The 24,557-nt window shown below is 45.5% G+C and overlaps 1 long non-coding RNA gene across 1 annotated transcript in view; it reads right to left on the bottom strand.

The window, feature by feature from the left end:
• Positions 1 to 1,258: 1,258 nt before the first annotated feature.
• LOC119964205 overlaps positions 1,259 to 24,557 on the bottom strand; it is a 38,689-nt gene continuing 15,390 nt past the window's right edge. The window contains exons 2-3 of the long non-coding RNA XR_005460283.1: positions 1,679 to 1,785; positions 1,259 to 1,602 (exon numbers count right to left, since the gene is read on the bottom strand). This is a non-coding gene — a long non-coding RNA (uncharacterized LOC119964205). The remainder of the gene's footprint in view (positions 1,603 to 1,678; positions 1,786 to 24,557) is intronic.

Raw genomic sequence — 24,557 nt, 5'->3', positions numbered from 1 at the left:
CCAAGACAAGATCCCAAAGCCAACAGAAACAACATTCAATAATGGCAACACCGCAGACCACTGTGAATAATTAAAGAAACCTCCAGACAAGGCTACCATCACAAGATCTAGCCAGGAGATTACCTTTACACTTTAGAGACTCCTGGATTTGTCAGTTCTATATACTTACATAATAGTAAATAAACATGACCAGGCATTATACGTTTTGGAAGGGAGTAAGTATCTTTGGAAAGGAAAGGTGGATGCTGTAATATGCCTTTAAGGGATATTAGCATGCCAGCACCAGAAGGGAGGTGTGTCATGTGATCTAGTCTCAGTTGCATTTTTGCCCTTGAGGAGAGCACACGCTCACACAGCTCTGCTGATGATCAGACAATTTACAGTGCAGAAGGAGGCCATTCAGCCCACCGGCTCTTGGAAAGAGCACCCCACCCAAGCCCACACCCCCACCCTATCTCCATAACCCAGCAACCCCACCCAACACTAAGAGCAATTTTGGACGCTAAGGGCAATTTTAGCATGGCCAATCCACCTAACCTGCACATCTTTGGACTATCGGAGGAAACCGGAGCACCCGGAGGAAACCGGCGCACACAGGGAGAATGTGCAGACTCTGCACAGACAGCGACCCAAGCCGGGAATCGAACCCGGGACCCTGGAGCTGTGAAGCAATTGTGCTAACCACTATGCTACCGTGATGTCTTCAAGTTTTCTACCTTTTGTACACATGTTCCCATGTGCCTCTTCTAAACAAATGAACCCACAATGTGTTTACCTTATGAGTGATTGGGGCTTATATCATTATAACAACACATGATGGAGCAGATTCTAATTGCACCCAGAGGCAAACCTGATCACAGATTGTGGGTAATGTCACTTTCTGTGTCAAATTATGGCTATCAAAGAATATATGAGCTGCAGAGAGATGTATATTTTTTAATTGAAAATGTCTTGATGAAAGCTCAAGACAATTGTGTTTGGTGCTAAAACAGAAGAGGGTTGCAAGTGTATAATTTATCAGTGCCTGTAAAGAGAATACAGCAGGTTAATGTTTTAGTGAATCAAATGCCTACATTCGAAATGTTAACCTGCGCTTTTTAAGTTTCCGTAAGACGATACGGGTGAACTGCTGCATATTCCCAGCTCTTGAATTTCCACCATTTTAGAGAAGCATTTTATTTTTAACCTTTTCTTTACATTTGTGGCTTGTTGGAAGACTGCAATAATAGCCCCAGAGCTCTCGTGCAGAACAGCCCAGAATGAGGGAGAAAATGAGGCAGATTGCGAAGTATTAGACTGGTGATATTAAGCTTTAAGCTTGAGTGCGATTGCTCATCTACACAGCGTAGTTGGTGCGATCTGGAATCCACTGACTGAAGGGGTGGAATTCGATTTATACTTTGAAAGAGAAAACATTTGGCAAGGCTATTTGACAAAGGGAAGGAAGGAGTGAAGTAGTCAATATTCCTTTCAAAGGGCCGAACTTCCTCGTTCTGTGCTGTCGGATCTTATTCACCTGAATGGTGGGTGAGACGGGCCCTCGGCCTCTTCTGTTCAATTCCTGGTATGTGCTTCCTTTGCACAAAGTTCAAAGCCACTAATCTGCGAAGTCATAAAATATAGTCAGCACAGTTTTCCTTCAAACAATGATATTTCACAGAATGTTTTCATTTGGTACCTGTAGGCTGATAGTGTGAAATGCTGTTCCTCTGATTGCATAATATTCACAAAGCGATGGATTTTTCTTCATGTGTGACTGGTAATTTTGTGGCCAGCGGGGATTTTCTTTTGAATTAAAAACTTTATTGAATTTTAATAATGAAGAAATATATAGTTCTGTTTCAACACTTACAGCCATCTTATAAACACTGGAAGTGACAATCCCTGTGGAAATATAGATTGCCTTAAATTGTTATCAATATAATTATTTTTTTCTCTTTAATTAAATCCAGCGGAACTAATCTAACTCAAATCTACCCTTACCGTAATTTGACAGGCTGTTCGAGCAGAGAATTTCAGAGCACACTAAACATACACATTGCCGTGACTCCAATTTAAAAAATTTTCTTCATGGGATGTGGGCATCGCTGGATGGGCCAGCATTTATTGCCCATCCTCGAAGAGATTTCAGCATTTATTGCCCATCCTCGAAGAGATTTCAGAGCCAACCACATCGCTGTGGGTCTGGAGTCACATGTAGGCCAGACCGGGTAAGGACGGCAGATTTTCTCGACATTAGTGAACCAGATGGGTTAATACGACAATCGACGATGATTTCATGGTCCCCTTTAGACTTTTAAATCCAGATTTTCTTTTTAATCAAATTCAAATTTCACCATCTGCCCTGGTGGGATTCGAACCTGATTCGAACCATGGGCGCAATTCTCCCAACGGGAGACTAAGTCCTGACTCCGGAGTGAAAACCGGAGTTTCACTCCGGCGTCGGAGGCCGCTCCCTGTCCCCTATTCTCCCACCCCCAGGGGGGTTAGCAGCGGCACCGCGTCATTTAAGCCTGCCTGGCCTTGGCGCCGTGTAAATCACGTCACCCGCGCATGCGCGGTTGCCGTCCTCCCCGCGGCCGCCATGCAAGAAATGTCGGATGGATCTTGCGGGGCGGAGGAGGAAAAGAGGTCATCCTTCAGAGAGGCCGGCCCGCCGATCGGTTGTCACCGATCGCGGGCCAGACCCCTTTTGAGGCCCCCCCCCCCCCCCCCGGTGCAGGATCCCCCCCCCCCCCCCACAGGCCGCCCACCTAACGTTTCCGCGCTGTTCACGCTAGCAGCGACCAGGTGTGGACGGCGCCGGCGGGAACCTGTCGTGTTGGGCAGGCCGCTCGGCCCATCCGGGCTGAAGAATTGCTGCTCGCCTGTTACAATCGGCAAGCGGCGATTCTCCCAGCAGCCAGCCGTGAATCTCCCCGCGCCGTTTTGGGGGGGGGGGGGTGGGAGAATCGCATGCGGTTGCCGGGGTGGTGTGGCGGGACTCACTCGGCGTCCCGGCGACTCTCCCACCCGGCGTGGGGGGGGGGGGGGAGAATTCCGCACATGACTCTGGGTCTCTGGATTATTGTCCAGTGACAATGCCACTACGCTACTGTCCATAAACTCCACCCAGTGCTTCAGGAATGGCTCAGTGAGGAAGACTCTCGAGTCGGTTTCAGACAGTCAGGAGTGCCACTCCACACAGACGGAGCACGTAATCTGGGCTGGCCTAGGGAAGGGGCTGTAACAATATGTATAGTGTAGAGAAGACCAACAGTTAATAATTTGATGTCAATACTTTTCACCACCAGATGGAGAAAAGGAGCAGTCATATAAATATCATGTGACTCCTGGGATTATGGGAGAAGGTGTTTAGCCATGAGATAGATTTGTTGCATAGTTGACAGATCTGTAGTTAGAGACATCATATAGTTTAATTTAATAACTTTAACCTTGGAACTTGTTTGAATCTTATTTAAGTAGTGTAAATAAATCAGCGTTCTTCTTTTACTTAGCTTGATTTTCATTGTTCTACACTACGTACCCAAGGCATCTTGATTAACAAAACAAAACAGAACATCACGGGGTGCGTCATTGTTAGAGGTGCCACCTTTCAGATGCGATGGTGAACCGAATCCGCCCTCTCAGATAGACGGAGAAAAACCCCACAACACTCTATTGAAAAATAATTCTTTCCAGCACCTGGGTCACTACGTACCCCTCAGCAAACATCACCACAGCAGAGTGTCTGGTCCCCATGAGGCGGGACTTTCCGCCCCACCTCCCCACCCCATGGTGTGCTTTGCAGAGGCGGCTGGCCATTTGTCTGTACCAGCCTCCCCGAGTAGGCGCCGGAATGTGGCGACTAGGGGCTTTTCACAGTAACTTCATTGAAGCCTACTCGTGACAATAAGCAATTTTAAAAAAACATTTTTTGTCAGTGCCGCGATCTTCTGGTCCCTACCCTGTCGACGGCTTTTACTGTCGTTCACACCCATTGCTGTGGGGAGACCCGAGATGGGTGGTCGCTCTCGGCGGAACAGGAAGATCCCACCAACAAGAACAGCTGGAAACTTACAGCCATTACTGTTGTGAGAGTTATCTTTGCTCAAATTGGTTACATCCTTAGGTTGTGAAAGGTACAATATAAATGTTCGCCTTGTCAGCTTGGCATCTAATTTTTAACCTGAAGGCCTTTAAGGGGGTTCAAGGCTGTTGCTGATCTGTAGTGAGATTGTTCAAGATATTACAAAGTGGCACCTTCATATCATTGTCCAACTGAAAGATCCCCTTCCATTTCAAACTGCACAACATGTAGCTCCGGTTGCTATGATATCAGTTCAATACATTTGGTCGGATTATTCTTGGTAGTTGATCAGATTCCAAGTTTGACTGAAGCTGATCATTCTCTCTCATCTGTCTGCACTTGACGTTGTTGGCTGCCTTGTTTCCGCACAGACAGGTGTTCAATTTTTATGAGGTTTAAGTTAACTCTTCTCCTATAAAGGTTGAATTGTGAAGAAAATATTGGCAGATTTCCAATAACCGCCCCGCACGTCTCCGTGGAAATCACTGAATACAACACCCCTGGCAGTGCAAACAGCTGGAATTGTGCGACACAACAACAACTGTGGTAAAATGTCTCAGGCATCAGCATAATCAGACACAGGTGGAACCAACGAGGGAGGCAAACGGGCATAATTGGTCAAATAAGTAGGTTTCCAACAGAGTTTGAGAGAAGGTGAAAGGGGGTGGAGAGGCCGAGCAGTTTAAGGAGGAATTTTCAGAACTCGGGGCCGAGTCACCTGAAGGCACAATCGCATCCTAAGGGTCGAAGGAAGTTGGAGATGCGCAAGATGGGGCAGCACGGTAGCATTGTGGATAGCACAATCGCTTCACAGCCCCAGAGTCCCAGGTTCGATTGCCTACTGGGTCACTGTCTGTGCAGAGTCTGCAAATCCTCCCCGTGTGTGCGTGGGTTTCCTCCGGGTGCTCCGGTTTCCTCCAACAGTCCAAAGATGTGCAGGTTAGGTGGATTGGCCATGATAAATTGCCCTTAGTGTCCATAATTGCCCTTCGTGTTGGGTAGGGTTACTGGGTTATGAGGATAGGATGGAGGTGTTAACCTTGGGTAGGGTGCTCTTTCCAGGAGCCGGTACAGACTCGATGGACCGAATGGCCTCCTTCTGCACTGTAAATTCTATGTAAAGAGGCCAGAGCACAAAAGAGAAAATCATCTTCTCGCTTACAAATTTCAGCCGTTCAGTCACGTTGGCTGCACTCTGCAGCCATATCATTCCAAATCTTGTTGACTTCTTCCTTCACCTTTAAACCTTAATCGACACATCTTTCAATGCTCTTGATCTCCTCTCGTCCAATGTTCAGTGTTTCTTCAACAGGTTTAACAACATGAAAGGTCATAAGTATTCATTTCAATTTAGAACCATTCCAGCCACTGTGGCCTGCCCAAGCCGGGATATGTTTTGGGGTGACATTTCATCCCTCCTTGTTTAGGATTTCTCCAAATAACACTTTCCAATAAGCTTCTTTCTGATGGAACACAGCTGTGCAATTTAAGAAATTCAAGGAAATGCGTTTTCTGGATTGAGAAAATACTATTTGAGTTGGTCGAATGAGTATAGAATGTTCCCATTCATGTCAGAATGTTCCCATCCATCGCCTGACCTTACATTAATTGTCCTGTCCATTTCTCATGATTTGAGGCAAAAGGTTCAAAGATCAGATGAGACCTAACAACCTGATGCTCAAGAGTGCAGATAACCCAGGTCATTTTCTGCCGACATTTATTATTTATCACAGTTGCCCAGTTTTAAACCTATGGACTTACAGGTTTAGGCATAGTTATTTGATGCACCATAGCCCATTGGCAGGTGCATTCAATATGATGACAATAAGATCTGTTAATACCCATTGCTTGATATATATGCAAATCAATAGAAAAAATAATTTGATGCGTCTTCCCAGTTCCAGTCCATATTGTACATCAGTGCCACGCTCAAAGATAAAAGCTTCGAATGCTCATTTTAGGGGAATTTTATTTCATCAAAATGTATTTTATTGCTGAATGGAACTCAGATATTAATTGAATTCCAAATGTCAGAATTGTACTCTATTATTTGGGAATAATTCCTTTATTGTATTCGAGGAAATGGCCAGTTTCAATTCTCAACGTGGAAAAGGTTGTTGAAGTAAATCTCTGCTGGTGTCTATCCTTCTGCCAATACGTTGGCCAGGAAAGCAACATTCAAAGAATAGCGTGGCAACGATGGGTTTGAAAATACCCTAAAGCCCATTGATCGCTTACTTCCAGAAATGTTCTAATAACCACAAAAGTAACAACAAATCACATCACTTTTTCGAGTCATCAAGTCACTTTTTCGATGTAATAAAATGTCCCAAAGTGCTTCTCAGGAATGTAATCAGACAAAAATTCAACACCGAGTCATATAAGGAGTTTTTCGGTCAAGTGGCCAAAAGCTTGATGAAAGAAGTCAGTTTTAAGGAGCATCTTAAATGTTAAGAGAGAGATGGGGAGGCCGAGACATACATTTCCAGAATTTGGGACACAGAACAGCTGAAAACGTGGACACCAATGGTGGGGCAAAAGGAAATAGAAATGCACAAGAGACGAGAGTTGGATGAGCGCAGAGATTCTGAGCGTTGTGGAGGGAGGTTGCAGATTTGGGGAGCAGCATGAGGGATTGAACATATGGATGAGAATTTTAAATAAAAGAAGTTGCTGGACTGAGATCCAATGCAGGTGAAAAATCTCAGGAGTGCTGAGTGATATGACTTGGTGCAAATTGGGAGAGTGAGAGGTGCGAAGTGGACCATGGTCCATTGGAATTGTCAAGACTGATGTTGGGGAATTGGGATTCAATGTAGATCAATGGGAATAATAGGAGAGTGGAAGTTTGAGGAGGATACAGGTTTTTAGATGAGCTGAAGACGACAGAAGACGAAAGGTATCCAGGAGAGTATTGGAAAAGCTGAGTCTCCAGAAGATAAGTGGAGGAATGGGTAATGATACAGAGTGAATAGTAGATAGGATATAGGCTCAGAGATCAATGAAGAGTTGTTGCCAGCCTTCTTCTCCCTGAAACAATGGTTGGATAGGAGCCTGGAATTGGTCACAGAGCTACATCAGAGTTTCTGACACAGAGATGAGAATGTAGCAACTGTTTCACTAAATGAATACCAACAAACTGAACCAGTTGACAGTTACGTTTCACGCTATCTAACAGGTGGAGTTAGTCCAAGAATCCCATTCTACTTATATTATTAGAGATTATGCAACTAAACCTGGAGAGTTCACTTGCTCTCTCAGAAAATTATAAAGAATCACCAATTATGTCTTGAAAACATTGATGGCTATTCTCCAAATATCATGCAATGAGGCTTGCAAAATCCTACCAACTGTCCTGGCTTGAGACAATTCACACCTCTTTAACCTGTGATTATCCCTCTCTCCAGTCGCACTGTCTGGATCTGTAAAGAATTAATGACCTGTAAGACTCACATTCAACAAATCATCTTGCATCATTGACTTTATCTATATATGCTGTGTTTGTGTAACCTACCTCTTCATTCACCTGATGAAGGAGCTACGCTCCGAAAGCTAGTAATTCCAAATAAACCTGTTGGACTTTAAACTTGGTGTTGTAAGACTTCTTACTCTGCCCACCCCAGTCCCAAGCCGGCAGGTTGCACAGTGGTTAGCGTTGTTGCTTCACAGCTCCAGGTTCGATTCTCGGCTTGGGTCACTGTCTGTGTGGAGTCTGCACATTCTCCCCATGTCTGCGTGGACTTCTTCCGGGTGCTCCGGTTTCCTCCCACAGTCCAAAGTTGAGCAGGTTAGGTGGATTTCCCAATCTAAACTGCCCTTAGAGTCCAAAAAAAGGTTACATAGGAACAAAAGAACTAGGAGCAGGAGTAGGCCATCTGGCCCTTCGAGCCTGCTCCACCATTCAATGAGATCATGGCTGATCTTTTGTGGACTCAGTTCCACTTTCCTGCCCAAACACCATAACCCTTTATTCTTCAAAAAACTATCTATCTTTATCTTGAAAACATTGAGTGAAGGAGCCTCAACTGCTTCACTGGGCACGGATTGACATAGATTCACAACCCTTTGGGTGAAGAAGTTCCTCCTAAACTCAGTCCTAAATCTACTTCCCCTTATTTTGAGGCTATGCCCCCTAGTTCTGCTTTCACCCACCAGTGGAAACAACCTGCCCGCATCTATCCTATCTATTCCCTTCGTAATTTTACATGTTTCTACAAGATCCCCCCCCCGCATCCTTCTAAATTCCAATGAGTACAGTCCCAGTCTACTCAACTCTCCTCGTAATCAAACCCCTCAACAAAACTCCATTCGCCTTCTTAATCATTTGTTGGTGGGGTTACTGGGTTACTGGGATAGGGTGGCGGTATGGGCCTCAGCTCTTTCCCAGGGCCAGTGCAGACTCGATGGGCTGAATGGCTTCCTTCTGCACTGTAAATTCTATGATTCGATGATCTCCACATCATTGATATTTATTGGAATTTCTGCCATTTTATTTAGTAGTGGGCTATAAAACTCATAAGAAAATCGAGGGCCGAAGGGCCCGTACTGTGCTGTAATGTTCTATGTTCTAAATGCGAGCTGGGATAGTCATTTAGTCCTTCAATTTTCCTCAGCCATTCAACAAGATAGTGGCTGATCTTCTTCCACAATTCCACCTGCCCACCCTGAATCTCTACCCCTTAGTTTTCTAAGTGTTCGAAAATATATTGACCTCTGGCTTGAATACACCCAGTGCCTGACCGTCCACAACTCTCTGGAATAGAAAATCCCAAAGATTCGCAAGCCTGGCAGCTTCTGTGAAGAGCAAAACAGTATTAACATTTCCCATCAATCACCTTTCATCAGAATGAGTTTTCTATTTTGATTTCGGATTCCCAGCATCCACTGTATTTTGCCTTCCTCCAAAGATTCAAAACCCTTTGACTGAAGAAACTTCTCCCCATCTGAGTCCCAATTGCCAACCCCTTTACTCTGAGACCGTGACCCCGTGTTCCAGATTCCCCACCCTGCGGAAACATTTTTGCAGCATCTACTCTGTCAAGACCCTTAGGAATTGTCTGTTTCAATTAAATCACCTCTCATTCTTTTAAACTCCAGGGAAAATAGTCTATCAATGGCTCCTCCGAAGGCAATCCTCCCCTCTCAGGAAATACTCTGAATTAACCTTGTGTCAACCAGGAAAATTTAGGAGAGGGTGGATTAAAAAATAACTAAATAATAAAAGTAATGATGAATAATATACTTACTTGCCTTTAAAAAACTTTGGGTGGTTCAAGGGATGTTCCAATGAAATATTTCACAACAAATAATTTGCTTTTGGAGTCAAGTCTCGAGGAAACATGGCAGTCAAATTGTGCATATCAGGGTACCACGCAGAAAAAATGTGATGCATGATAATTAGCATTTTTTTTGTGGGATTAGTTGAAGAATAAATGTCAACGAGCAGATCTGGAGAACGGCCCCTGACATTTCATACATTTGTGCAATCCTTTACAACTCCCCAAAGAGCCAGACAAAGCTTTGGTTTGATGTCTCCGGATCAAACTCCACTTGGCAAAATGAGGAAAATACTTCCTTGGACAAGTACACCTATCTTTCAGGTGAGGCATTAAAAGCTAAAACCTCATCTCCCCTTTTTAACAGGACTAAAAGATCCTTTGGCACTCGAGAAGGGAATTTCCCCATGGCGTCTTGGCCAATATTTATTCCTTGATTGATGTCAATAAACAGAAAACTATTTGCTCATTTTTTTAATGTTTCTGTTAATGGGATCTTATTATGTGCAAATTACATAGAGTGTGCACCGATCCACTTAAGCCCTCACTTCCACCCTATCCCCGTAACCCAATAATGCCTCCCAACCTTTTTGGTCACTGAGGGCAATTTAACATGGCCAATTTAACCTAACCTGCACGTCCTTGGACTGTGGGAGGAAACCGGAGCACCGGAGGAAACCCACGCAGACACGGGGAGAACGTGCAGACTCCACACAGACAGTGACCCAGCCAGGAACCGAACCTGGGACCCTGGCGCTGTGAAGCCACAGTGCTATCCACTTGTGCTACCGTGCTGCCCAAAATTCACTGCCACTGTCCTACGTTACCCTTCAAAATTGATCGTAAAGCACTTTGGAATGTGCTGTGGCCAAGAAAGGTAATATATAAATGCAGGTCTTCATTTAGTTCTAGACATCTTGCCTAATTATTACTTCCTGTCACGGTGATTTGGCTGTCATCACTGAATTGGCATTCATGTTGAATTTCAGCCCTCTGATCTCCACCCCACCATGTGAAAATAGCACTGGGCCAAAATAGGACTCCAAAGTTCGTGAGTAATATTGGATCCACTTTATGTTTGTTGTGACTGTTAAAGTCCACGCGATGTATACTACCCCTGCAGTCTGGGCTGTGCCCAAAGTATTCAGTCTACTGAGGAAAGGTTCTGAAACGTATACTTTCTCCGTCTCACCAAAGATAAATCAAGCATAGCTCTGAAATAGCTGCCTGTCGAGCTTTGCATCCTCAATTATTTATCCTCAGCTGGTTGGCTTCATTGGCATGACATTTCCATAGCTCTGGTATCTTCGGCAGACCAATTGATCTTCCCTCAGTACTTAGAAGGGAGGATTATTAACTTGTCCTCATTTATCTTGTAGTCACCGCTGCTTAATAATATCCAGGATGAGAAGAACTGATTTACCAATGTCACATGAAGCTAAAGCCACCTGCATAGAGACATTGATGATTGATTAGTCTTGCTATTGAGGGTCATGGACATGTCTGCTTGCTTTGACATCTGCAAAGTACCAGACAAAACTATCGGATTATATATTAAAATTGATTCTTTGGCAGAGGAACTGTGCCGTGTCGGTGTTCCTGCTACACAAGTCCTCCCACCTCTCTTTATCTCACCCTCCCAACATTTCCTTCCTTTCCGTTCAGTCTCTTCTGTTCATCGATTTGCATCCATGTTATTTACCTCAGTTGCTGAATGCGGGGACGAGTCTCACATCCTTATCCACCCTTTGGATTCTGAGGTTCAAATCCCTCACTAATCTCATCCCTCCCAAGCTCTGTAATCCCCTCCCTTCTCCACAATCCTCCGAGATATTAGTGATCCTCTAAATCTAGTCTCTTGCATATTCCCAATTATAATTGCTCCGCCATTGATTTCCGTGTCTTCCTGAGCTCCCAATTCCCTCCGTAGCCCTCGCTGCTTCCCCACATCTATTTTCTCTTTTAAATCAACTCCTTAAGATGCCACTCTTCAACCCAGCTCTTGCTTATCTAACTTCATGTCTTCTTATGGGACCCAGGGATTTAAAATGCTGAACACGTTGGGATGTTTTGTTATGTTAAAGATGGTATATAAATGCAAGGTGTTGTTGTTGCTGATGTTGGATTCCCTATTAGTTTTATTAAATTATATAGTTTTTTTATGCTCAATCTTTCACTTCAAAAGAAAAATAAAATTCCATTTTAGCAGGAAACGACAAAAATGAGACGAGGAGTTAAAATTCAAGTCAATGCCAAATTCTTCCATAGCATTATGACTTAACCCTACCAAATCCTTTCACTGCATCCAAGCAGATAAACGAATGAAGAGAATCTCACTTGTCAAGTTCGGGATGTTCAGAAGGGTTTCACCGTAAACCGTCCTATTATATGTAATAAAAATCTTTATTAGTGTCACAAGTAGGCTTACATTAACACTGCAATTAAGTTACTGTGAAAAGCTCCTAGGCGCCAAATTCCAGCACCTGTTCGGGTACACGGAGGGAGAATTCAGAATGTCCAATTCACCTAACAAGAACGTCTTTCGGAACTTGTGGGAGGAAACCGGAGCACCCGGAGGAAACCCACGCAGACACGGGGAGAACATACAGACTCCGCACAGACAGTGACCCAAGCCGGAATCGAACCTGGGACCCTGGAGCTGTGAGGTAACCGTGCTAACCACTGCGCTACCGTGCCCGCCACTGTGGATCGTTCCAGCTTCAAGAATGGAAAAGAAAGCAATTTCCAGAGAACTTTGTGACGTCTCTCAGAAACATCCCAAAGAACTTCACATTCAGTCAATTAATCTGAAATCCAGTCAATATTATTTCATAATTTTAACATTCCGAATAAAAAACTTTTCATTTGCATTCAGCGGGATGAAAGTCAAATGTTAAATGATGACAATTTATATATAAGGAAGGATAACAACTGTGTTGCAATATTGGGAGGGAGACAAAGACCAGGAGAGGGGTGGCGGTTGTGGGAGGGGGGTGCGGCAGGGAGGGAACGGTGGCAGCAATTGGAGGAGAGGGGCAAGTAATGGAAGGGAAGCTCATAGAATCATAGAATCGTAGAATTTACAGTGCAGAAGGCCCATCGAGTCTGCACCGGCCCTTACAAAGAGCACCCTACTCAACCCAGTGCTGCAAGGCATTGAGTGACCTTAATGAGTTCTCTAACTCAATAAAAAGCATCTTCACATGCCACATTCCAGCAACTGCACAACCAGCCTCACACACCGCTCCCTGCACTCAACTAATCTCCATCAACCACAACTCACCTCACACCCACACACTGAGCACCAATGGAGCTCTCACACCCACACACTTTGGAGGAATACAAGTAGAAAGAGGAGGGTGATTCTTTCTGGCTGTAAGTATACAGAGTGGACAATTCATCTTGTCAGTCTGTGTGTAATGCTGATGTGATGCCGTCACTGCCACTTTTAACCAGAGTGAGTGGTGGGGGGAGTGGGGGGGGGGGGGGGGTTGCTACGATAGCTGTCATGACTGAAAGCAATGGTGTGTTCAAAGCCCTTAGAGTCACAGCCAACATCCTCCTTCCCCACTGGCAGCGTTCTTCAGACTTTACCAACTGCTGTTAACCCTTTCAAAACACCAAGCACTTCCCCAAAGTCAGAGGATAAATGTCCAACTTGTAAATAGCTGCACTATTTTCAGCTGTATGTGATCAAAAATGGATGCCAGCTGGAGTGGCTAAGACAGGACAGCATCAAATCGATGTTACACATTGGTTACCTCCTCAATCTGCCTGCTCTGCACACTGCCGGTGAACAATCATAACGGATGGAGCTGAGGTTTGCTCCAATATTTCAGGCAAAGGTATTCCTTGACTATGGCCTCGGAGGAGTTGGCCTTCCCAACTCTTGACAGGTGACACCATTAACCGAACAACTATTTCACAGCTGCACAACCAGGTGATCGAAACATGTCCTTCAATGTCTCACCGCAGAGAGATCTATGGAAACTCTCGGGGCTGAGTAAGCAAAGGCTGGATGGCCTCCTCTGAACTGCCTTATCAGCTAAAACAATGCATGGCTGGAATCCTCTTTAAGAATGCAACATTGCTAACAGCAGCTCACATTGAAGCTAAATTGAGCATAACGAATTAACCCTTCCCTGACAGCCAAAGTTATTGGGCTGGATTCTCCGCCGATGGGATTCTGCCGACATTGTGGGGCTGCCCCACCGTGGGAAACCCCATTGACCAGCCAGCGAAACGGAGCATCCCGCCCGCGAGTGAAACTGAAATGTGGCGCAGCGGGTCGGAGAATCCTGCCCCTTGTTCTTAACTATCTTGCTGTTCTCTGTTCAAATTTTAATTGTCACTTTTATTTGTGTTTTGCATTTTTTAAAACCCCAGAATGCGCAACATTAATAAGTTTAACAGAAAATGAAAACCCATGCATTCAATTGAACTAAACCAGGGGCTTGTTTAGCTCACTGGGCTAAATCGCTGGCTTTTACAGCAGACCAAGGCGGGCCAGCAGCACGGTTCGATTCCCGTCCCAGCCTCCCCGGACAGGCGCCGGAATGTGGCGACTAGGGGCTTTTCACAGTAACTTCATTGAAGCCTACTCGTGACAATAAGCGATTTTCATTTCATTTTCATTATTGCTTTCTGAAGAAAAAAAATGACTTCCCCATATATATCAAGCAAATTCCTTCTTAAGGGTATTTTTATTTGTGTTTAGTGTAACACAATTTCTTACATATTCTATTGTCTTGACTTTGCACTGAGCGATCGCACAGGCACTGCTGTGTCAGGTCTATGTTAACTAATTTCACTAATCCAACTTCCTAATGCTTCTGCGTTCCCCCCCCCCCCCCACCCCCCACTCCATGACGCATCAGGAAGTCCTTGAAAATGTTGATCACTCACTGTGTAGTTGGCAGTCAATGTGTAATGTTGATATGATGCGATCCTGCCACTTCTGTCTTGTTCACTCCAGCTAACGTGCATTTTTGATCACACACAGCTGAAATTATTGTCATGTGAGTGTCCCTTTAAGAAAAGTTTGGTCTTACCACATGACCTTGTAGCATGGCTTCAGTGATGTCATTTGTGGGTGGAGCTGGGCTGTGGCTGTCAGGTGAGAGGGGGTTTAGTCTTTGGGTTTCAGTTTTGGTTTGTTGCTTTGGACTGCAGAAGAAGAAAGCAGTGTTTCCCTGTTTTCATTTTAAAACTGTTCCAGTGAACTGAAAGCACATTGTGTGGGGCAACCTGCCGTGGTAACCTTAAAGATAGAGCTGCTTTCAGGGAGGAGTTTTGAATCTGCTGATTGGAACCAGATCAAAATCTCAGGAAAAGGACCAGTCCCATTCCAGTGAGATTACAAGTGTGCTGTGCCACACCCTTGAAAGGGGTTTTGGTTTATTGGATTTTGTATTGAATTGGAACAGTTACTAAGGGGGGATTCTTTAAGGGTTATATACATAGATTGGTGTAGCTGTTGTATGTTTTTTCATGTTTGTAACTGATAACAAATTCTTGCTGTGTTTTATATATGTTAACTACATTCTTATGATAAACTTTGTTTTGATAAAAGCACCTAGGACGTCTGATGAATCACACCTGAAGCGTAGGCTCTTATGATCATCCGCGCCAAATTCAACATAAAAGTTATGGGTGAGCTTCATAATACACTTTGGAGTTTCTAAGCCCTGGCTCATAACAACATGAAGACATTCTTCCTTGACATTTCCTTGACGAAATCTGATCTCCTCTGTTCTGAAATGGGAGCAACTTTACATATCCTTGCAAGTATCACGATCCAGGTTTCGAAAGACTTTCTGGTTGTATCTCCAATCCATGACTGTAGAAGTGAACCTTTTAGCTCTTCTCTACATTATCTCCAGGGTTGGAAAATTTTCCCTCACTCCCTGCCAGTCTAAATTCACTGCAGCACTCGAGGCATAATCTGGCCAACCCCTGTGCTATTTAGGAAGGGAGGGAGAGACAGAATGGAGAATTAAAGACCTGTTTGTTTGACGTCAGTGGCCCAGAAAATGTTAGATTCTATTATAAAGGATGTGTGGAAAATAAAGACCTTACAGAACAGAGCCAACATGGATTGATGAACGAGTAATTATACTTGACAATACTAATGGATTTTTTTGAGGATGTTACTTGTTGCACAGATAAAGGAGAACCAGTGGATGTGGTACATTTGGATTTCCAGATGATTTTCGATAAGGACCCACGCAAGAGGTTAGTAATCAAAATTAGAGTACATGGGATTGGGGATTATATACTGGTATGGATTGAGAATTGATTAAAAGGTAGAAAGCAGAGTAGGAATAAATGGGTCATTCTCAGGCTCGCAGGCTGTTGCTAGTGGGGTATCGTAACCTTCATTGCTGGGGCCACAACTGTTCAAAATCTATATCAATGGTTTGGATATGGGGAGCAATTTACTGAATATGTAAAACTGGCTGAGAAGGGGGTGTAGGGAGGCTTCAAGGTGATTTGGATAGACTAACTGAATGGCAAGATCGTGGCAGGTGGACGAGAATATGAATAAGTGTGAAGTTATCCACATTGATGGAAAAAGCAGAAAGGCAGGGGACTTTTAAAATGGTTAGCGATTGGGAAGTATTGATATCCTCATTCATCATTCACCAAACACCAGTGTGCAGCTGCAGCAAGCAGTTAGGAAGGTCATTGGTATTCTGGCCGACATCAAAGGGAATCGAGAATACACGAGTAAAGATGCCTCACTGTATAATAATACTCTTTATTATTGTCACAAGTAGGCTTACAATAACACTGCAATGAGGTTACTGTGAAAAACCCCTAGTCACCACACTCCGGCACCTGTTCGGGTACACATAGGAAGAATTCAGAATGTCCTATTCACCTATCAGCATGGCTTACGGGACTTGTGCAAGGAAACTGGAGCACCCGGAGGAAACCCACGGCAACACAGGGTGAACGTGCAGACTCCGCACAGACAGTGACCAAGCCGGGAATCGAACCCGGGTCCCTGGCTCTGTGATGCAACAGTGCTAACCACTACCATGCCGCCCCATACTGTTACAGTTATACACATACTGACACACGTGCCTGCTCTCACCTTGTCACAGGATGGCAGGTGATCAGAGCAGCCAGATGTGCTGGGAAAGAGCTGCTCCATGGGTCTCTGAGCAGGACCTGCAACAGGATGGAGGCTCACGAGAATGTCCCATTCCTCCGAGGACCCAGGAGGCCTCCCAGCCTGGCTCAGCCTGCATGGTCAGTGCCCTGGGGACATCACCAGAAATGTTGGACACAGGGCCTTAAGCTCTTCATTGACCTCTTACACTCAGGTCAGGCGAGTGGACCCAAAATGTGCCCCCATAGCCAGATGAAAATTCAACCCAAAGACTCAGCACTCATCTGACACCTCACATCCCTTTGTTCGCATTTTTTAATAAAGTCTTATTGCCTTCAGTAAAATAAGAAAAATATTATGTGGAAGTGTTAAAGCATTTGTTACAGATATTGCAGAATTTCATTTCACTGCATCTGTTTTTTTTAATCAAACTGTCCATTGTTGATTGAACGGAGCAATAGGATTCCGAAGCATATCATTCTTTGTACTAATTTCACCATAGACAAAACTCTGAGACAGAAGTATGGGTGGAAAAATAACAAGGGAAAGAGCACAATTATTGCAGCAATTATTTGAAAGAACATTTGATCAAGAGCTCGGTGTCTGTTGATGGTCAGTGGGTGATGAGATTTTGTAGATATTACAGGGCTGAAATAAAGGATAATGATTTTTGACTGTGCTCTTTTGAAAATATCAAGTCTATTGGTAAAAGTAATTGGTCTCATTAAAGACTGAATCCGATGAATTTTAATCTGTCCCTTTTACTAAGTATGCTGTCACAGCCATTGACGCTGAATACTGTAATTAGAAAACATCACCTCACAATTATGTGATAAAATGCTCCTCTTTTCACAGATGCTGCACATCCAAATGTATAATACAGTAAACAATTTACTGAGATAATTTAAATCCTTTTAAAACACTCAGGCTGCAGTAGATTGTTCAAAGAAGCTATCAGTTTACCCTCTGGGACTGGGGTTTGAATGAACCTGTGACGCTACAGAAGTAAATCGGGAAAGGGAGCGGGATTCAGCACAGCATCACATTGGTCGTAGAACTCCACATTTTCAGAAGGATTGCATGTCGTGCATGAGAGAACTTATAGTTTCTGGAGGTTCAACAGGGAGAATTTCAACTGAAGGCAGTGTTTAAATTGAAATCTGGCAAATTACAGGTAGCTGCAAACTTCACTTTGTGCCCATCAATATTATCATTCTTATTATTCACGAGAGATTTGGGACTTTCAGATGCACACCATAGTGCCACCTGGTGCATATCTACGCAAGCTCAGGCATCTGAATTTCTACAGAGTACGTTCCTGTTGTTTATCTCTGATCCTGTCTCAGTCGCTAATTCCTCAGGCACTAAACTGCCTCTGGGTCTCCCAGGCATTTATCAACATGAATGGTTCAAACTGTTGGACTGTGAAGAATGTCAGCATTGACCTTGATCCGATTGTGAAGTCACTCAGACAGGTTTACCAGGACAAGCCGATGGGCAGCTTTCAGGACCGGGAACCCTGAAATACAATTAAGGAAAACTGCTGGGAGAGTCATCCCGACTCGGAAGGTTAGCTCCCTTCTCTCTCCACAGATGGTGTCAGGCCTGCTGCGATTGTCCAGGACCTTCTGTTTTTGTGGTGGAAAATACTCAGCAGGTCAGGCAGCGTCGGTGGAGGAGATGTTGAGTGACGATGATGAGATGATGGACAGTGACGATGAGAGTTTCAGGTCGAGATGACCCTTCATCAAAACAAGGATCCCTCTCCCTGTTTCCTGAGCTTGATAGATGTGAGGAGGAACTTTAGTGCCCCTCCCACTGGCAGAATCTTTGGGTCCCGTCATAGCCAATGGACTGTTGGATGTCTGGCTGCATTTTCCAGCCCTGCCCCCACCATGACTGGGCCCTAAAATTCCGCCCATGAAGCTACGTCACAGGTTGACCACGATGGCATTGAATGCCGGAACAGGCTCAAGGGATTAAATGGCCTCCCCTTGTTCCTGCATTCCTCTATCTGAGGTAAATTATACTCTGGCACCCTGAAACCCTCTCACGTGGCTGGACATTCCTTGTTTTTATGGTTGGATTACACACCGCGAAGGTGCCGAGGCATTTTTTGACCCAATTCCCCATTCACCTGTGTAGCCAGCCGTGGCTGAGTGGGTAACATAGTTGCCTCTATGTCAAAGGGTTGTGGGTTCAAGGGCCACTCCTGACTATAAAAATCGAGTAAGAAATCTTACGACACCAGGTTAAAGTCCAACAGGTTTGTTTCAAACATGAGCTTTCGGAGCACTGCTCCTTCCTCAGGTGAATGGAGAGGTATGTTCCAGAAACATTTATATAGACAAAGTCAGAGATGCTGGACAATGCTTGGAATGCGAGCATTTGCAGGTAATCAAATCATTACAGATCCAGGGAGAGGGATAATCACAGGTTAAAGAGGTGTGAATTGTCTCAAGCCAGGTGGGATTTTGCAAGTCCAGGCCAGATGGTGGGGGATGAATGTAATGCGACATGAATCCCAGGTCCCAGTTGAGGATGCACTCATGTGTGCGAAACTTGGCTATAAGTTTTTGCTTGGCAATTCTGCGTTGCCGCGCGTCCTGAAGGCCGCCTTGGAGAACGCTTACCCGGAGATCAGAGGCTGAATGCCCTTGACTGCTGAAGTGTTCCCCGACTGGAAGGGAACATTCCTGCCTGGTGATTGTTGCACGATGCCCATTCATTCGTTGTCGCAGTGTCTGCATGGTCTCGCCAATGTACCACGCTTCGGGACATCCTTTCCTGCAGCGTAAGAGGTAGACTACATTGGTCGAGTCGCACGAATATGTGCCGCTTGCCTGGTGGGTGGTGTTACCATGTGTAATGGTGGTATCCAAGTTGATGATCTGGCACGTCTTGCAGAGATTGCCCCGGCAGGGTTGTGTGGTGCCATGTTCGCTGTTCTGAAGGCTGGGTAATTTGCTGCAAACAATGGTTTGTTTGAGGTTGCACGGTTGCTTGAAGGCAAGTAGTGGGGGTGTGGGGATGACCTTGGCAAGATGTTCATCTTCATTGATGATGTGGTCAAGGCTGCGAAGAAGATGTCGTAGTTTCATACCTCGGTTACATACCTCGCCATTCACCTGAGGAAGGAGCTGCGCTCCGAAAGCTCGTGTTTGAAACAAACCTGTTGGACTTTAACCTGGTGTTGTAAGACTTCTTACTGTGCTCACCCCAGTCCAACGCCGGCATCTCCACATCATGGCTACCATCGACACCGCAAACTGCCGACTCAAAGTGGAGAGGATCTCCAGGAAGATCGCGCATATAGACACTGACATTAAGTTTCTACAAAGATACAAAAAAGCAGACAAGATCCCGAAAAGGCTACAGATCACAAACCCACTCAAGTCGACCTACAACACAGACTACGCTGAAAGACTCTGCCGCCGCACCTCTGTCACACTCCTCAAACACCTCATACACCAGCTCTACAGCAGTCAACGCAACCTGGAAACCAAGATAGAGGCCATGTTCTCAAATTGCGCTCAGGACACAGCAGACCAGCTGCGTAACACCGCCAAACAGATGAGACAACGATACTATGCCACCTATATGCACACAAAGAACAGGAAGCTTGAGAAACTCGGCATCACCACCAGCAGCAACCAAGCCTCCCCCAGTACCACAGTCGAAAGAAATACAGGGAAATCTATTGTCAACTTGTCGGACTACACCCTTCAACCAGATGAAATCGAAGTCCTCAGCAGAGGGCTCAATTTCTGCACCACCACCAAAATGGACCCCATCAGTCTCGCGGCAGACACGGAGGAATTCATCAGGCGAATGAGGCTCTGGGAATTCTTCCACAGACCCCAAGAGGCCGACAGCGAACCCAAGGAGACGACCAATGAGCCAGAACAGCAGACCGAGAGATCTGCGGTGCAGCAAACGAAAAGGAAAGAGTCAAATTGGACCCCTCCGGAAGGCCGCTGCCCTAGACTCGACATGTATGCTGAAGCCGTCAGAAGTCGTGTCAATGCCAGATTCATCAGTCACATTCACAAGGCAGCCCCGAACGTCACCCAAGTACAACGCAATGCCATCCGCGCTCTCAAAACCAACCGCAACATCGTCATCAAACCAGCATACTGAATAGAACGGACTACTGCAAAGAAGTATACCGACAACTCAACAACCAGGAACACTACAGACAGTTACCCGCAGATCCAACCAAGGAACGCGTCCGCCAACTCAACAGACTGATCAGGATCTTGGATCCAGACCTTCAGAGCACCCTACGTGCTCTCATCCCACGTAATCCCCGCATTGGAGATCTCTACTGCCTCCCGAAAATACACAAGGCCAACACACCAGGCCGTCCTATCGTTTCAGGCAATGGGACCCTGTGTGAGAACCTCTCTGGCCACATCGAGGGCATCTTGAAACCCATCGTACAAGGTACACCCAGCTTCTGTCGCGACACGACGGACTTCCTACAGAAACTCAGCACCCATGGACCAGTTGAACCAGGAAGAACATTCCTCGTCACAATGGATGTCTCGGCACTCTACACCAGCATCCCCCATGATGACGGCATTGCTGCAACAGCCTCAGTACTCAACACCGACAACTGCCAGTCTCCAGACGCAATTCTTCAACTCATCCGCTTCATTCTAGATCACAACGTCTTCACCTTCGACAACAAATTCTTCATCCAGACGCATGGAACAGCCATGGGGACCAAGTTTGCACCTCAATATGCCAACATCTTCATGCACAAGTTTGAACAAGACTTCCTCACCACACAGGACCTGCAACCGATGTTATATACCAGATACATCAATGACATTTTTTTCCTTTGGACCCACAGCGAAGAATAACTGAAACGACAACACAATGCGATAGGGTACTGGGACAGTAGCAGCAGCAACCCGGGGGGGGAGGGGGGGGGGGGGGGGGGCGTTGATTATGTTTGCTTATTTTGTTTAAATTTGATTTATTTAATTTTAATTTATGGTTAAGTTCTCTTGTTGGGGGTGGGGGTGGGGGGAGTGTGATACATGTGATGTTACGGTATGGGGGGAATTGTGGGTGTTATGGGGCTGTTAGTTGCATATTACTGCTTGTTGCTATACTTGTTGTTATATTTTTATATTTTCTGTAAAAGATTCCAATAAAAATTATTTAAAAAAATAAATAAATTCCATCCCACCATCAGACTCACCATGGACTATTCTCCAAATTCAGTTGCATTCTTGGACACACTCATCTCCATCAAGGATGGTCACCTCAGCGCTTCGCTTTACCGCAAGCCCACGGATAACCTCACGATGCTCCACTTCTCCAGCTTCCACCCTAAACACATTAAAGAAGCCATCCCCTATGGACAAGCCCTCCGTATGCACAGGATTTGCTCAGACGAGGAGGAGCGTAACAGACACCTACATATGCTGAAAGATGCTCTCGTACGAACGGGATATGGCGCTCGACTCATCGATCGACAGTTCCAACGCGCAACAGCAAAAAACCGCACCGACCTCCTCAGAAGACAAACACGGGACACCACTGACAGAGTACCCTTCATCGTCCAGTACTTTCCTGGGGCGGTGAAACTACGACATCTTCTTCGCAGCCTTCAACACATCATCAATGAAGATGAACATCTTGCCAAGGTCATCCCCACACCCCCACTACTGGCCTTCAAACAACCGCGTAACCTCAAACAAACCATTGTTTGCAGCAAATTACCCAGCGACCACGACACCACACAACCCTGCCAGGGCAATCTCTGCAAGACATGTCAGATCATCGACTTGGATACCACCATTACACATGGTAACACCACCCACCAGGTACTCGGCACATATTCGTGCGACTCGACCAATGTTGTCTACCTCTTACGCTGCAGGAAAGGATGCCCCGAAGCGTGGTACATTGGCGAGACCATGCAGACACTGCGACAACGAATGAACGGACATCGTGCGACAATCACCAGGCAGGAATGTTCCCTTCCAGTCGGGGAACACTTCAGCAGTCAAGGGCATTCAGCCTCTGATCTCCGGGTAAGCGTTCTCCAAGGCGGCCTTCAGGATACGCGACAACGCAGAATTGCTGAGCAAAAACTTATAGCTAAGTTCCGCACGCATGAGTGCGGCCTCAACAGGGACCTGGGATTCATGTCGCATTACATCCACCCCCCACCATCTGGCCTGGACTTGCAAAATCCTACCAACTGTCCTGGCTTGAGACAATTCACACCACTTTAACCTGTGATTATCCCTCTCCCTGGATCTGTAATGATTTGATTACCTGCAAATGCCAAATGCTCGCATTCCAAGCATTGTCCAGCATCTCTGACTTTGTCTATATAAATGTTTCTGGAACATACCTCGCCATTTACCTGAGGAAGGAGCTGCGCTCCGAAAGCTCGTGTTTGAAACAAACCTGTTAGACTTTAACCTGGCGTTGTAAGACTTCTTACTGTGCTCACCCCAGTCCAACGCCGGCATCTCCACATTATAAAAATTTAGGCTGACACTTTCAGATTAAGGGAGTGCTGCACTTTTGGAGGTGGGATCATCTGGGTGTGCCCTTAAATTGAAGCCCCATCTACCCTCTCAGGTGGACATTACAGACCTTTGCTTTGAAGTCAGATGGGGGAGTTCTCTTGAGCGTTCATAGAATTAGAATTTACAGTGCAGAAGGAGGGCATTCGGCCCGTTGAGTCTGCACTAGCCCTTGGAAAGAGCACTCTACTCAAATCCACACCTCCACCTCCACCCTATCCCACAACCCCACCGTTTTTGGACACTAGGGGGCAATTTAGCACAGCCAATTCACCTAACCTGCACATCGTTGGACTATGGGAGGAAACTGGAGCAACTGGAGGAAACCCACGCAGACACGGGGAGAACGTGCAGACTTCGAACAGACAGTGACCCAGCGGGGAATCGAACCTGGGACGCTGGAGCTGTGCAGCAACTGTGCTGACCACTGTGCTACCGTACTGCCCTACCTGTTCTGGTCAATATTTACCCCACAATCAGTATGAACTATTGGATTATTTGCTCACGATCACATTGTCGTTGGTGGGACCTTACTGTGTGCAGATTAACTGGCCTGTTTCCCACGTTGCAACATTGACTTCACTTCAATAGTAATTAGTTGGCTTTCATGAGACTTTGGATGTCCTGTGGTCATGCAAGGCGCAATAAAAATGCAAGCGTTTCTTCCGACCGGAAGCAAATGTGTTCTCGTCAATGATGTACTTGGCTTGGAGAAGGTGCAACAAAGATTCACTGGATTGATTGGTGAGATCTGAGGGTTGGCATTGAATCAGTGAACAAAAAACATCAATTTATACCATTGCAAAAGGCAGAGATTAAGAGGAATTGTTTTGCGCAGCAAATCGTTAGATTATAGAATGTTTAATAACAGTGAAGAGTAGAAGTGTAATATCCCGCACGAGACTTACGGGACGAGAGTGATTATCTTCCCCCTGGTTCCCGGTGGAGCACGAGCCCCCCACACCCCATCCCCCCCCCTGCGCTGAGGGGAGGGGTAACTCAATTTGGCATTGCATAAAAGATCGGCTAGTGAGGCACCAACCAGAGGGAGACTAGTTGGGTCCTACCTGGAAGCGTATGTCCCGTTATTGTAAATAAATCCAAGGATTTTATTTCACTCTGTGTGGACTCTGTGTAGAATTCTGTGTGGTACGATAGTTACGTTGAAGGGGCATCTTGACAAATACATGAATAGGGTGGGAATACAGGGATACAGACCCCGGAAGTGTAGAAGATTTTAGTTCAGACAGGCAGCATGGTCGGCACAGGCTTGGAGGGCCGAAGGGCCTGTTCCTGTGCTGTACTTTTCTTTGTTCTTTCTTGTTCTTTGACTCCCCGTGTCCTTATTAAAAGAAGCGCAATCCTTTCCAAACAAACCTTTTCTGAGCCAAGTAGACACACATTTGAGAAAGGAAATGGATACTGCAAGAGGACAGGCTCTTCAGACGGAGACAGCAGGCCGAATTAGAACAAACTGCCTCCTCTCGCTATGTACAGGTCTACACGTCTATAAACTCACTGGCCTGTTTGTTGTTATTGAA

The sequence above is a fragment of the Scyliorhinus canicula genome, chromosome 4 (genome assembly GCF_902713615.1).
Source record: "Scyliorhinus canicula chromosome 4, sScyCan1.1, whole genome shotgun sequence".
NCBI classification, from domain to species: Eukaryota; Metazoa; Chordata; class Chondrichthyes; order Carcharhiniformes; family Scyliorhinidae; genus Scyliorhinus; species Scyliorhinus canicula.
This window is presented reverse-complemented; position numbering and strand designations above follow the sequence as displayed.